Source organism: Rhipicephalus microplus, chromosome 6, assembly GCF_043290135.1.
Source record: "Rhipicephalus microplus isolate Deutch F79 chromosome 6, USDA_Rmic, whole genome shotgun sequence".
NCBI classification, from domain to species: domain Eukaryota; kingdom Metazoa; phylum Arthropoda; class Arachnida; order Ixodida; family Ixodidae; genus Rhipicephalus; species Rhipicephalus microplus.
In genome coordinates, this window is record NC_134705.1 from 197,228,356 (window position 1) to 197,243,157 (window position 14,802).

Below are 14,802 nucleotides of genomic sequence, written 5' to 3' on the forward strand. Positions count from 1 at the left end.
GATTGAGTTTTCACTCTTACGTAAATTGTTATTTGACTTTAGTGTCCTTTTAAACTGACGACACTTAAGTTCTATGTACCCACACTCCTTGCAAATCAGAGACAATGGCGTCGCGGAGAGTCTAAACTTGTGGAGCCATGCTGGTGTAGGCGCTGACCCCGTTCGGATGAGATGAAGCAAACCGGCCTCTTCCCTTCATAGCCCCTTCGTCACACATGCCTCATGAGGCGTCAGCCTTAACGAATGCAAATACTTGTTGACAGTTTCTGGTAAAACACTTTAATTGTCTTCGGTATTGCCTTCTTGGTTGGTGTAAGTTCCAAGGCACTCTGGGCCAGACTGAAAGCCACCTTATTACCCGTTATACCCAAACGTGGTGGAATCCACTGAAGCTTTCTATTTATACCTACGCCGTGCAAGTCGAAGAACTTGCAGCGATCTTTGAATGCACTTATCCAAAACCAATCAATCCCTTAGTCGCTCCAGAGCGGGCTTACTGTCCGAAAGGAGCACGACTTGTCGCTCCCTGCAAAACTTCATTTAATTTTTCTTCGTGGCTGCCCGAATGGCCAGGCTTTCACAAGCTGTTGACGAAACAACACACTCGAGTCACGTTGCTCAGGACACTTTTAAGGACGGGATTACAAAGGCTGCAGTGCTTGCTCCACGCTAGACATCGACCAATCCATCTGCGAAAACTTTCAAATGGTCGGCGTACTTTCTCTTCAATGTATGTAAGTACCAAACAACGTCCTTCTGCTGTGGGTCTGGAGCGCTTGCTGTGCATCCGTAGAATCGGCACCTGACAGACACGTTCTCGTGTGACCAAGGTGGGTCTTGTCGAAGTTGTCTGTGTTTAGGGAATTCCAGGCCAAGATGGCGAAATGTGTTGAGGGCCACCAAAGCTCGCAATACTGATAGCTTCAACTATGTTACAGCTTTTTTTTCTGCCTTATCGTGAACAAAATCAGGTATTCCGGACACCCCAAGCTTGTATCAGTGTGATATTTGAACCTTATTGTGAGCCTGAACCCCTTCCCCATTTACGATACTCATATTATGAACAGTGTATCCTCGAACCATCTCCTATTATTTACATTAGGTTGATGTGAAGTTAGCTGGCAATAAGAGTACTATTTAAATAGTTTTAAACACCTCAAAAGCTTTATCTGATTGTTAACCACTTTACAGTTTTTTTATCTCAGCCTAATCACGAACAAACTCTGATTTTGTGACATCCTAAGCTTCAACCGGAATGCGATATTTATCTCACCGTAGGGCTGAAGACGCCTATATGCGATAATAATATATATCGCGCAAGCTCTAACTAGCTTACAATGTTTACCTTAGCGTGATATTACACCAGCTTACAAAGTTTCAAATTAGGATTTATATAGCATCAAATACCTTGAAGCTTTTATTTCATTATTATCTCAGACCAGCTTACAATTTTTATCTCAGCCTAATCATGGACATGTTCAAGCCTTCGTTACAACCTACACTTCAGCCAGTCTGCAATTTCTGTCTGGTCGTAAGCCTGAAAACTCCGTCGTATGCGATACTCATATCATCAAACAGCCCTTCTTTCTCGTTAAAACGACGCTCCCGATTCACTGAAATAGAACTCTGGTGGAAAAGAACTTAAAAGAAAGGAAGTTTCGAATTTCAAAGCTATACTTCAGCAAACAAAGAAATAGCGGGTTAGGTCTTCTAGAATGCAGCTCTCCAGCGGCCGAGTTAATTAATACCACGCTGGCGGTCAAATACGCGACGGGACTCTGGATTAAAGGTCAGGCGGGTGGAAAAAAATCCTCGACTGGCCAAAAGCGCTTCGAATGACGGGGCAATAGGGATGGAAAACAGCAAAGCGTCGAAACCAGGCATGGGGCAGATATAAAAGATCCGGCCCACACTGTAAGGATCCACGGGCTTTGAAAAATGGCACGCCGTCTTCATTACAAGGGAAGTAAGGGTCAACTCTGAGGCTTCTCTATCAAATAGTCCTCGGCTTTCGAGTAGAACAAGGCAATGAAAACTACGAATCCGTTGGGTGCAGATTCACTGAATTCGAGACCGTGCGGATCTGTAGATTATGAATTCTGCAGACCGATGTCTGCGGATCAAAGGCCCATGTTTACGCTACAGATCTGCAAAAAAATATGGGAAGCCATTCTCGCGGTGTCCGATTCGTGGACATGTTAAATTCGGCCTCCCCTGATTGGCTAGAGCTGGCGAGCAGCGCGCCACCTGTTTTCGGTCTCTCTTCCGCAACGCCATTACGACTCCACGCAGTTTTCAGTACTCTCGGCAAAAATGAGAAAGACGGAATGCGTTTCGCCACAACAAATGCTGCCCCCCAAGATCCGTTTTTAGACGCACATCTCTGAGGCCGTGCATGGACACTAATCACGTTAGCCCTTAAATTAGGGTTAACGCGGCCGCCCGCCGGATGGCCTTGAAAGGTGTATACGCTCTTCAAACATCTCAACGCGTTCATACGCACGTTCAGGCTTCTCAAGTTTCTTTAAGAGTTCTGTTACTGCACATTTCGACCACTTTCTTTCTACGCTGGGAATGTGCTGGCGGGTTTGTTGCGCCGATGTGATCAAGCGTGCCACGACATAATGACTCACCGTTTTTTTGTGTGTTTTCTGCGTAACCGAACGTACTCCGGCGAATCACACATGTCCAAGAAGGGATTGATTGATATGTGGAGTTTAGTGTCCCAAAACCACCATATGATTATGAGAAACGCCGTAGTGGAGGGCTCCGGAAATTTTAACCACCTGGGGTTCTTTAACGTGCGCCCAAATCTGAGCACATGGGCCTACAACATTTTCGCCTTCGTCTAAAATGCAGCCGCTGCAGCCGGGATTCGATCCCGCGACCTGCGGATCAGCAGTCAAGTACCTTAGCCACTAGACCACCGCGACGGGGCTAACTGCACAGAGAGTGTACACTGGGAGGAAAGCTTCCATGTAGCATACACCACCGAAGTCTGCAGATCTGCGAACTACATAAACCTTAATATCTGTGCAAGTGCGCGCAACGGCGCTGTATTTTCGTAGGCTCCAGATTTATGAGTTATACAAAGCTGAAGTCTGCGACGCTACATAGAGTCTATCTATACACAAATTATAGGTCTATAAACTTAAGCTGTAGACGACAGACCTATTGACTGTAGACGACAGCAGTAGACGACAGACCTATTGACCTATAGACTGCTGATCTGGAGAGGAGTTGATTATATATCAGTATACTGTGGTTACACTGGTCTTAACTATGTGTGCTTGTAAAGCTGCAGACCTCTACAGCAGCTACCTATACACTACCGTCATTAGGATGCGTAGACTGGAAACTATTAAGCTATCGATGTACGAAACTTAGGTCACCTGCCTGTAAAGCTGTACGCTGCAGAACTGGTGGCTACTCATCTATAGACTATTGATTTCAAGAGGAGTAGACAAATGAGCTTGAATCTACAGTTGGTCGGCTTTTAAGACTGCCGGTCAGTAAGAGTACACACTGCAGATTTATGTATTGATTTAAAATACCTCAATGACCCGGTACTTACATGAAGAGTGGGAGAAACAAACATGTTATTATTTACAAAGTGTGACTCAACGGAATTTTTGAGGTGAGCACGGTTGATGTGAAGGACGATGTCCGAGGGAAGATTGTTCCAGTCGATGAGAGTCTGCGAAGAATGATTGCAGATGCGTGGCGGTGCGGGCACGGGGAGGTTATACGGCTTTATCGTGGCTAATGCGTTGAGAGATTCGAAAAGCTGATTGATGGGAGGACCGTTACGCAGAACATGAAAAAACTTACGAAAGATTGAGAGCCTTAAGATTTTGTGGTGCATCTGAAGACCAGGCAGACCTGCGGTTTTCTTTAGGTTAGTTACACTATAGTGGAGGAATACTAAAAAAAATCTAATGGCTCGGTTCTCTCGTGATTCCGCTATACCAGTTAGGGGGCGTTCAGAGGAATCCCAGACAAAACAAGCATGCTCTAATTTGGGTCGAATTAGGGTTTAATAAGCTAGTAACTTCACCGAAGGAGATGTATCCGCTAGATTTCGCTTTAGATAGCCTAAAGTACAGTTAGTGGAATAAGTAATATTATTTATGTGGAGGAGCTCAAGTGAGGTCGTCACAGAGAGTAATACCTAGGTGCTTAGCACATTCTAAGGTTCTGAATATTTGAACGCCGGGTAGTCATGCTGTCTATTAAATCAAAGTAATGATGTTTTATTAGTATTCACTAGCATTAACCTGTCACTGCAGCACTTATCTCCTTCAAGTTAGTAAGTAAATTTAATGTGCCAGGTCATCGGTTACGTTGATGATAGGGTGACAAATGACGCAGTCGTCGGCGAACGGGCGTATGTTTGAAAAAAATGTTACTGGGCAGTTCGTTGGTGCAAATGAGGAAAAGGTGTGGACCAAATACAGTGCCTTGTGGAATTTCGTATGAGAGAGGGTATGAAGTTGATGATGAATTATTTGCATGCACAAATTGCTGTCGGTTGGTGAGGAAGTTCCTTATCTAAGCAAAAACAAGATATGTGGACCATAGCTCTAGATAGCTTACGGACTGTGAGATTGGTAGAGACGCTGCTTAGCACAGACCCGAATTTACGACTCCGGGTAGTTCAGATTGCCGAAGACCTCGCCAAGGCGCAAGGCTTATCTGCTGCCCCATTAAGGAGATGACGAACCGTCCCACTCCCCTTTCTTCCAACAAATTCATCTTGAAGAAAATATCAGGAAACGAACTCAATCCTTAATTTAGGCGCCTGTTAGTAGCACTTGCACTGCCATGGCACTGCCGAAGCGGGTTTAGTGGGGTCACGTAAAAAGAAGTACATATGCTTGAGATACTCTGATCAAGGCACCGCGGCGAAGCACGGCGGCTCAGAAGAAAACCGCCTGCTTTATCAATGAACTCATTCGATTTATCTTCACTGACAATGCTCTCAGTTAATCTACCGTTATCTCATGTAAACTGGTGCTCCGATGGCACATGGATCTAATATATCTCGTAACTTCAACTAGTATCATTGTATTTTTGGCAGTTTCAAATTTTTTGAAGACTTTTTCTGAATATTCGTAAAACCGGAAGTAAGGGTTCGACCGGAAGTTCTCGAAAGTGCAACAAGAGTGCAAGTCGTTTTAGATCAAGTTAAAAAAAAGTACCCTAGAGTGTTCAGTCTGGCGAGGATATTCAAAGTCTGTACCAGCACCGCGATGGCGGAGGCACTTCGCCACTTTGCCAGTTACCGCCCCCCCCCCCCAGACAATTCTGAATAACGGCAATCGATTGCGTCCACTCGCTGACGCAGTTGGCGTGTCGAGAAACGATCTGCCAAAATGCGACGTCTCATTAATAACGCGCCACGCATGTCCGAGAGTGTCGCTGCCTCTGTCTGTAACGCGGCGTCGGTTTGTCGGAAGAGAAGAAAAGTATCGAAGTGAAGGTGCGACGGATACAACGACGGCGTGCTTGCGTATGCAAACAACTGGAACGGCAGCGCCGCGAAGCGGCCGTTCTTATCGACGCAGCCGAAACGCCAAGTCGTAAAGATCGAGCCCGTTGCGGGAAGAGTGAGGAAGGATTCGTAGGGAAAAAAGGGGGCCTCAAGGTAAAAAGCCATCACCAGTACCACACGGCGCTCCATATTCGAAGCAGCCATGCGACGCGCCGGTGGCTACTGCTACGTCTAGCGTACACTCTCGTATTCCTATATCTGTTCTCCCTTCTTCTTTTACTTGTGTTTCTTTAACCACATCCGCGGTGCCCGAATCGTTGTGTACGCACGAGCAATACACGTGAGGTGGTGTGTAAGGGAGAAGGGGCGGAGCGGGGCTCGACGGTTGTGTTCTTTCGTGCGACACGCTTGTGTGCCGTGCTTCGACGCCTTTAAACGTCACGGCACGGGTCCACGGTAGAGACAAACACAACGCGCTGCGACGACCGCGACGACGGGCAAGCGGCATCGATCTTGGGCGCTTAGCACACGCGCTCGCACGCGAAGCAGCAGCAATGTTAGCCGAACAGCCAACCGCCCTCTGCATTAACGAGTCGCGCCCGCACCCTCGCCCGCTCTCGTACGGAGCGGAGGAGGAAGGAGGAAGAAACAAAAAGGAGAAGGCAGGGAGGTTAACCAGAAAGACATCCGGTTGGCTACCCTACACTGGGGGATTAAGGAAGGGGACAAGAAAGACGAGAAAGAGAGAAGAGAGGGAAAAAAGGGGGTGGGAAGAGAGTGACGTACGGAGCGACGGCTACAGGATCCGGTGAGGTTTCCTTGCGCTGCCGCGAAGGATGTCACCGTCTTTCTTCCTTTTTTTTAATCTCGTCGTAGATGCAGACATAACATCTATACTGGGTAGTAAGGATTCAACGCAGGACAGAGAGGGAGGGGTGTGTTATGATAGAAAAGCTGGGAGGGCAGTCTGAATCAAATTTCTGATTTGCTACTCAGCTCAGGGTTACGTAAGGGAAACGGTGGTAAAGAAGGAGAGAAGGTGAGGATGAAGACTATGAAGGATCTAAGCGTTGAAGTTCCAAAAGTTATCTACAGTCTTTTTTTTTTTCGAGTTCTGTCTCCCGTAGAAACTTGTTTAGAGTTTTCAAAATATTGCCGTGATGATGGCACGTAGGTGACAAAAGAGAAAGAACGCTTTCTACAGAAAGTTAACTTGCATGCGTATTTTATCAACGTGAATCACAACCCCCAAGGGCAAGCTTCCGAGAATAAAAAAAAATAAACACTCATACACAGGACAAGCTCTTGTCGGGGGCATTAGTGTTCTTTCTCTGTCTTGTGTTGAACCAACACTATGCGGTATTCTAACTTATGAACCAACTAGTCCAGCAACGAATATTGTTAGGTTCGCCACGAACTCCTAAACAGCGACACAGAAAACGCCAAGAGAAACACACGGTCATCTGTTGGAGTGATTGGATGAAGCATAAGCCTGCAGTTCGGTTTCGGGGCAGGAGGAGGAACGTCGAAAACGAGCGAGGTGAATCGCACAGACACGCGACTCGTACTCGTAAGTCGATCCAAAGCTCTCGTTTTGTTATCGTGAACGAAAGGAGGAAATCTGTTGTATCACGAGTGTTTGTTGACCCAGTTGGCACTTGCTTAATGACATACTTTAGTCGTGAAATAGTGCAAGCACAGGGTAAAGAAACACAATATGACAAGGACAGGTGGCACTGTGCATCAGCAAGTAGGTATCAAACTGTGCATGAGTTGATGGAAGCCTATTACACAAAAAAGTAAGGAGAACGGTGTATCAGGGACACGTTGGTGACGTCGTACGTATAGGAAAAGAGATTGTTCGATATCTGGATAGCGTAAGGCTGTGTGAAGGCTGCGCTTGTCTGTATGTTGTATATTTATTTCTCGGTTAGCGCTCAGTCTAATTTAGTTGGAAGTGCCGCCTGTCCTTGTCGTTGTGTGTTTCTTTACTCTGTGCTTGTGTTACTTCGTGGCTAAAGTATGTGAATAAGAGAGGAGCAAAGCTGGCGAATGCATCTACAAAGGCTAGGTGCCCTTATAAGGCGAAATTGTTGGATGCCTAATCAGGCGCTATGACGTCATATGATGACATCATCACATGACGTCGTTGCTTGGTCAATGGTCGGTACATCCGAAAAGCAGTGAACCACGTTTCTCGTACAGAACAGGATGCGAACGGTTATATATATACGCACAGGCAGAGAGAGAGAGAGACTCTTTCTGGGAAAAACAGAGATTTTTTGCCGGACTTTATATGTCACTGGCGTTCTACTCTGCATGGGGATGGGGAAGGAGACTAAAATATTTCAGAAAAGAGGGAAGAAAAATAAAAGTAGTGACCAAGTGAACCTGATAAAGCTATTTACAATTAGGCTATCAGGTGAATCAAGGCTTTCCTATGTGAGATATTCTATGTTTAAAGCCTTCTTACAAGCCCCGCCACGGTGGTCTAGTGGCTAAGGTACTCGGCTGCAGACCCGTAGGGCGCGGGTTCGAATCCCGGCTGCGGCGGCTGCATTTCCGATGGAGGCGGAAATGTTGTAGGCCCGTGTGCTCAGATTTGGGTGCACGTTAAAGAACCCCAGGTGGTCTAAATTACCGGAGCCCTCCACTACGGCGTCTCTCATAATCATATAGTGGTTTTGGGACGTTAAACCCCACATATCAATCAATCAAAGCCTTCTTACAAGGTTATTCTGAACAGGTAATTGATTATTGACAGTACAACCCGGTGCTGTTTTGAAGGTCCGGACACATGGCCTGATATTTTGTGCAACGTTGATCATTCGTTGCAGATCACGTCCTTTTCTCGTTCAAACAATTGTCTCTCGTCGCTGTATGCGGGGCATTCGAGTAGTATATGCTGCACTGTCTCTTTTCAGCCATGGTCATCACAACATGAATTTGTGGTACGCCCTACACGATACATATAACTGTTCACCGACAAAAATATCTCTTTTCCCAATAAACAGCCTCTCGACTCTTTCTCTCTCTCTCTCTTTTTCTGTTGCTGGGTCCAGAAAGCTTTCGGAGAAAAGATCAATACAGTCGACTGAGAAGGAAAAGACGATAGCTTTCACGTTCTCGTCGTCTTATGCAAATGCAAAAAAAAGAACGTGTATGTATTTGTTTGTCTTTTTTTTTATCTCCCGTCCGTGTTCTTCATAAAACCTCCCGCCTGCAATTCAAATGCCCGCTGGCACGAAAGAAATCGTCGCATGGGGGGCATCAGCGACAGCGGCGGTCTGTATCTGCGTGTGGCGTGTCTATGCGTACACAGTCGTCTCCGTATAACGGCACTGCTTGCCGTTGACGCGTGCAATGGCGGACGCGCTGAAGCGGGACAAGCGAGAAAGACGTCTGCGTGGCGCGAAGCCATTGCCATGTCAACGACGACACAAACTGCACTTCACACACGAGCCATTCCCGTCTCTACCCTAACTCACTCTCAATGTTTAGGAACCTTCTCAGAAGGTGCCTTCCCCAACCGTTTACATCCATACTTACACTGCTTGTAATACTATCTTTCTGGCTCCCCGAGGCGAAATCGCCAGCCTCTTCGACGCCGTATGTTTTGGCGGAAGTGGAATCGTAGCGGGGGGACGTTGGATGTACCTATCACGCCGGTGTGGTTGTTCAAATCTTCTTTGCTTCAACAAGTCTTTCGCAGTTTTATTTTGCGATATCAAACGACGCGTCAACGCGCGTGGCTTCGTAGACATAACACAGCGGAAGCAGTGGCCGTGGCGATGCAATCGTTTTGAAAGATGCATACCTTATAGTTGAAAAAATGCGTTTGCGGGAGACAAATATTGCTTACTTCGCGTTGAATCGGTTACGCCCTGCCCGGTTAAATCATTCAGGGCACTGACTTAAGTATTGATCATGTTCTATTAGAGTCTCGTAACTATTCTGTTTCGTGACCAAACAGGAACGAGTGACCCATTTGTTTCTCTTGCACTTGTTTCCGGTCGAGAGGTTACTTACGGTTATTTGATTATACAGAAAAATGTCTGTTAACGCGATATAGTACCATTAGAGCGCGCGTTTTGCACAAATTCTGTTACCAGAGGTGGCGGCAGCGTCTTTGATTGCCGGTAAAAAAAGTATCAGCGCTTCCCGTCAGTGATAATTTGTGGTAGACGCATACAAACAAATTATAAAGCTTTGGTTTGAGTGAAATTGTGGATTAAAACCTGCAGCCCCTCACTCCGTGGCACGCTGAGATTAATTACTCAGTGACCTCGCTAACAGTCGCTAACAGGGGCGTAGCCAGCGAGGATGGGGTCAAACTTCCCCGATTTTGTTTTTTTTTTTTGCTTGCGTATATACACACGCATACATACAAAGTCACGCACAAACATACACAAAGTATGATTGAACATCCCCCTCCCCACTCCCCGAAAAATTTCTGACCATCCTCTAACGCACTAATGGCAAGCCATTTCTATCCACTATTTAGCGCTGGTGGTACGCACATCTTGGAAATTCTTGAGCGAATTGTCAGAAATCCAGTGAGATGGCTAAAAGGACGCACGGGCGTGCTTTCCGCGTTCGATCGCGCCGCATGAATGGATATACAAAACCTGTGAGTGTTTGCACTTAGCCTTCCTTGCGGTAGGATTTAAAATGTCGACAGAGGAGCGAAACCACGCAAGCGATTATGAAGGCGATACAAAGACGATCTGATTATGCTATCACGTTCCAATCTAGAAAGTGAAGCTCGGGCTTCCTTCGAGTTTTTGATGCGAAACAGCTTAGGGTCGAGCTCAGTCCGGTGTGCGGCGTGACCACCCTTACTGCGCATGCGCGTCCCTTTCTCCTCTCCTACGCTCACTCTCTCTCGCCTCGCCGCACCGACGCAGGGAGCGTCTACTAACCAACGCTCTCTCTCCTCTAGGCATTCCTCCGCGCGGCGTTTACATCCCCAATATTTATGCGCGTCCCCTTCCCTCTCTCTCTCTCCTATCCCCCTCTCCCGCCTTGCAACGCCGATGCGGGCAGTGTCTGCTAGCGAGTTTCTTGGTTGAAGCAGCCTACTGCTCGCGCTGCACAGCCGTTCACTCGCCACCCCGTATATATAGGCACTGGATCTTGACCTCCAAGGTAGTAACGGTGGGTGATTTTTCCTGTGCGTTGTTGAAAAATGAGAATTTGAAGCGTGAGCGTCAACTAAACGCGGACTGCGAGTGCAGTGAAAGTCTTCTGTCTCTCATTGCCAGTTAGCAGCAATTGTCATGTTCCAGTAGGAAAGCACCGGTTCATCACTGCGTGCCTTGCGCCTCCCCGGGTTTCTCGCCTGCGCAATGCCGCGATGAGTGCCAGCGTAACGTCGCCGCCAGTGTAAGCGTCCGCACCCACTGCTTCGCATGTATACATCGTTCCCTTTAATGGGAAACGGTGTAATTTTCGTATCTTTCGCACGCTACAACTGCAGGTATAGCATGACGCAAAATCAATAATTACTGTTCTAGTTCCACGTTCCAATGCATTAGTATGATATCAAAGTGTGATTTCACTTAAGATATCAAAAAATTAGTTTTCAGTTTAATTCAAAAATATAAGTGCATGAGTTCATTAATGCTAAGTTTACAATCAATCACACTTTTCTAAAACGCGTGAAGTGATATAAAACTCCACGAAGAGGAACAAGCGCTGCTAACTGTTTGCGCTTGTAACCTGATAGCTTGTTGGAGTCGGTTAACCTGACAAGCAACGAAGTCGTTTGGCTCAAATAAAAGATCGAAGTGCGTCAAGATTCTCAGCAGCTAGCATACTACCTATCACAGTACCTCGATGAAAGGCTGAACTGTGACACTTCCACCTTTTGTTGGCCTCGAGAGACGCAGTTATTTTCCAACTTTTGTATGAAAACGCACACCCACAAACCCTTCCCAATTCGCTTACTGCCGCTTGCACCTAAGAGGCCTGGCCCGCGCACGCTGGTAAGCATCCGCCGTACGACCACCGCGAGAGGGCGTCAGGGACAATGCCTGTCAGGGGCTCCCGAAGGGCCCACACAACAACGCCCACATCCTTTCTTTTTTTCTTTCCAGGAACAGGCCCTAGTGAGTGTTTGCTTCCACGGCACACTTTGAGGTGGAGGAGCTGAGGAGGATGAACTTCAGGAAGCAGCAGAGAACCGCACTAGGAAACGGAGACGAAGGATTCGGAGCATAGAGAGAGAAAGCGTGCGCACGTGCGAGTGTACGTGTGCGAGTGTACGTGTGTGTGCGTATAGCGTGTGCGTGCGTGCACTCGCGTGATGACACGAAAGCACCGCGTAGAGGGAACAGTAAGAGAGGAGGAGGGGAAAGTTCCGCCAACGCAAACAAACAAGCGTACTCTTTCGCGGCAGCAGAAGACGAAGAGAACACAGGGGGAGACCATCGGAAAAGCTCGCGGGATCTCCACTTTCGCACTCTAATTAATTCTGTCCGGCCCCGGGCGGTCGCCTAGCCGCGGCGGCGACCGGAGCGAAGCGCGTGCCAAGGGACACGGCGGCGCAGCAGCAAAGAAACAATAGGAACGCGAGCAGCTTATGCCTGTCTGGGCTGCGCGTCGGTGGCGTTTCGAACGTGTGACGACGACGTTTGAGTGTGTACGGAGAAGCAGGAGAACCTTTGCGATGGCGACGTCGATGGCAGAGTTGAGCTGAGGTGGCAGAGTTCTGTGGAGGGGAGAAAGAGCGAAAGAGAAGCGTGTGCTTGAGACGCAAGGGCTTCTAACGCTCTTTACGCTCGTCTTGGGTCTATCCTTATTCCTCGAGATGCATCTATCTATGCGTTCAACAATTGTGCGCCCAAAGCTGAACGGGAAAGGAGACGCACATCTTTTGCATCTGTGAACTGCTATCAGAGAGTTTTAGAATACGGCACGCAATGCTTGAGGGTGTCGTGGTCGTAGCGTTGGCGTTCGCCCCTCCGTGGGAGCCCCGCAAGAGATTGGCGTACGGCGCGTGCGCAAAGCAAACGCAAAGCCACACGTTGCACTGTTCTAAAACACTTTATTATTGAACAGTTCATTCACGGATATGTGGCACTCATTCGAGTGAATGCCTGCATTGCTGGGTGATGTTCTGAGAGATTAGGGCAGTTATTATTACAGCCCAATTATTGTGCAGGTGTACCCGTCTTTACCCAAGGGGGTGTAAGAAAGAGGGAGGGCAAAGCGGTTATGTCTTGAAAAAATTTGGTCACAAAAAGTTCGTTCCACTTTTGTTGAGCAAGCATAAAAACTAGCATAATGGTTTGTTCTAGTTCTGTGTATTTTAACTTAGAGATTACCGAATTTTTCGGAGATGTGGTGCGGTAGCCCAAGGTAAATTGAGGTATCTATTGAGGTAGTTGTTGCCATTGTCCCGACTTGCAGAGATAATAATTGGCTAAATTGCACTGAAACGTCGGCATGGTTATACAATTTGTTGTCACGTGGTACTTGAATGCAATATCACATTCACTGGGCCGCAAGGTAATCTATCTATCTATCTATCTATCTATCTATCTATCTATCTATCTATCTATCTATCTATCTATCTATCTATCTATCTATCTATCTATCTATCTATCTATCTATCTATCTATCTATCTATCTATCTATCTATCTATCTATAGCAGATAAGGTAATGCGCATAGGTACAGGTAGCTAAAGCTTGCAGTCCAAGTGACAGTTTGTTACACAGATTTAAAAGTGATGTCTTTAACCATATTCATTATCATTTTTCCGCTACTCTGATGTCACAACAGACGTGCAAGTAGAACAAGTTGTTGTTTTTTTTTCTTCAAATAACCATACCAGAACACAAGACTTTACTCCCATACTGATGAAACCGGAGAACGGCATAAACATTGTTAAATGTGGGAAAGTTGAACGCAGGGCCGTGTTTCACGGGCAGCCAGCGCCTGGACAACGGAGGACGCGTGGCCACAGATTGATGCTTACGCAAATAAAACACAGTGGGCGAAGGGAGGGGGGGGATGTTGCTGTGGCGAGCTTCAGTATATGTAAGAGTTCCGACCGCCAGAGTGGAGGGAATGAAACAGCTAGCGCTGTCGAACGCAGAACCCGAGCCGCCAGCGAAGGAGCAGCGCTCACTCTCTCCCCAAAATGCCAGGTTCAGAAAGGAGCTTCCCTTCGTCCAAGAGTCAGGCGAGGAGGAAGAAATGAGAGAAAAATACGTTGGTAAGAAGAGGAAGGGAAAGATTGGGGATGTAAGGGAAGGAAACGCGCCTCTCGGCCAATAGCGACACGACTACTGAAGCGAGGGGTCAACGTGACGTTAAGGGTTAGAAGACAAAAGGCGTCGGCGAGTGCATGGAAAGAGACGAGAAGGGAGGCAGACCAGCAAAAAAACGAAGCCGGGGCAGCGCGGCTCGCTAGAGGTTTAAAGGGAAGTCTACGCCTGAAAAGTGGGAGAAGATGAAGAAGGGAGGCCAGACTTTTCTCCTGACCAGCTCGGGGTGCGCAGGAACTCGTCTAATTGCGAAGGCGACAAAGCCGATCCGATGGCCGGCAGTGGCTTCTGTTTGTGACCGCGCGCCGTGCGCGCCTTTGTACAGCGTCGAGTGCCCCCTATACCGCCTCCCACTTTCCTCCTTCCCCGCCCACTCTTTTACTCCCAGCCTGGCAGTTCATCTCCTGCCTCGGGTTTTGAAAACCACCCCTTCCTTCTTCCACCGCTGCTTTCCTTTTGGCCGCTTCATTCCGAAAAACCTAGCGACCTGTGCGCGTATTCCACCTCCATCTGAGAGGCGCCCGCGTCGAAAAACACCGTGGACCGCTCGCTTTGGTTGCTTGCTTTATGCCCGCTGAGCTAAAAGAGAGCGAGCAAGCAAACGGCGGCTGCAGTGGTGGCCGGGGGAATGGCGGGATGCGTGGAAGTGGTATAGACTAGAGGAATTAAAGTTTGGCCTCAAAGCCGCCCGAGGGGAGGGTCGGCTTGTTTCTAAAATCCGTCTTTACGTGGCTTGGGAACGTGCGCGCCGGACGGAATGAAGGGCTCGTGTGTCTGTTTGGCCCCTGTCCACCGCCCCACTTTTTCCTTATTTCATTCGTTCGCTCGCTCATTTGCCCCGTGGGTCCTTCGTACGTGCGCGCGTTGGGGCGATCGCTGCGCTGCTCCTTCAACGAGCCGTAGGGCATCTTTCCTGGCGACCTGGAACTTTCGATTCCATATCTCTCTTCCTTTTTTTCCTGTTTGTTTTCGTGTCGCTGAGCTCCGCTCGTGTGCCCTCCGAGGCTTTTTTGGTGAGCGGTAGGGATTTTCG